The following is a 1,372-nucleotide window of genomic DNA, read 5'->3' on the forward strand; positions in this document are numbered from 1 at the left end:
GACAGCGCCGTGAAGGAGTGCTGCCAGCGGCCCGAGCCCCTTGGTTGCGCCAAGCAGGCCGTGAGTGCCCTTTGCCAGAGATTGGGGCCTGGTGGAGTGTCCAGGGGAGGGGGGGGAGGTGAGCTGGAGGATGGAGGGGCCTGGGGGTGATGGAGGGGTCCTGGTGGGGGATGGGGGCTTGGGGGCCTTTGCCGGGCACCGCCTGATGCCCTTGCCCCCCACAGTGGTCAGACACGCTACAGAGCTTCTGCCAGGATGAATTCGGCGTGAAGACCAAGCCTTTCCACTGCTGCAAGCAGCGCGGGACCGTGCGGGAGCAGTGCTTCGCCAGCGATGCGCCACAGCCGCAGCCCCAGCCCCAACCTGAACCCCAGCCCCAACCCCACCCAGTGTCCAGCTTCCCCCCCGGCCAGCCCACCTCTGCCAACCTGCGCAATATCTGCCAACTCGCCCGGTTCCGGACCCCTGGCGCCACGGACCAGGCCAACAACATCGCCATCCTGGAGCGCGAGTACCGCCGGTGCTGCCAAGGCAACGGCAACCTGGACTGTGCCCATGCTGCTGTGAGTGCGGGGTATGGGAGGCAGGAGTCTGGGGGGCCCTTCTCATGGGGGGTCAGGGCACAAAGGGGCTAGGGGGGAGCGGTCCTGTTGCCTCTGTATTGTACTGGGAGTAGATCAGGCGGGGGCACTTTGCGCAGGCACAAATATTACATGCATTACAGTAGCACCTGCCAGGTGCTGCAGAGACCCTGGGAAGGGGAAATGGGGAACCCGGGCATCCGGGGCTGGCACTCACGAGCACCTCCGTCCCCCCGCAGTGGCGGAAGGCGATGGCGCGGTTCTGCAAGGAGAAGGGCGCCGTCAAGACCCACATCGAGCCCTGCTGCCAGGTGCCCTTGGGCGAGAGGCGCGACACCTGCTTTGCCCGCCAGGCCCCATACCCCAACTACGAGCAGGGGCTGCGCACCCTGAGCCTGGCGCCGCTCACGCCCCAGATCCTTGACGTCCTGTGTGGGCAGCACGTGCTCATCACCAAGCGGTGAGTGCTCCCCTCCCCGCCCCCCAGGGGCCCCCAACCACACTCTTCCCCCTCCCACAGCTGGGGATGGGACCCAGGAGTCCTGGCGCCCAGCGCCTCTGCTCTAACGCATGAGACCCCGGTCCCCTCCGATGGGACCCAGGTGTCCTGGTCCCAGCTCCTGCCCTCACACCTGCCTTGCTCCCCTCCCAGACCCCAGGTGTCCCGGCTCCCAGGTCCCTTCTCTAAGCCGTTAGCCCCTGTCTGCTCTCTGAGCTGCAGGCAAAACCCAGGTGTCCCGGACACCCCCCCCCCCCCCCCGAAGTTCTTCCCACACAAAGGGACCACCACC

Source organism: Alligator sinensis, unplaced genomic scaffold, assembly GCF_000455745.1.
Source record: "Alligator sinensis unplaced genomic scaffold, ASM45574v1 scaffold838_1, whole genome shotgun sequence".
Classification (NCBI taxonomy): Eukaryota; Metazoa; Chordata; order Crocodylia; family Alligatoridae; genus Alligator; species Alligator sinensis.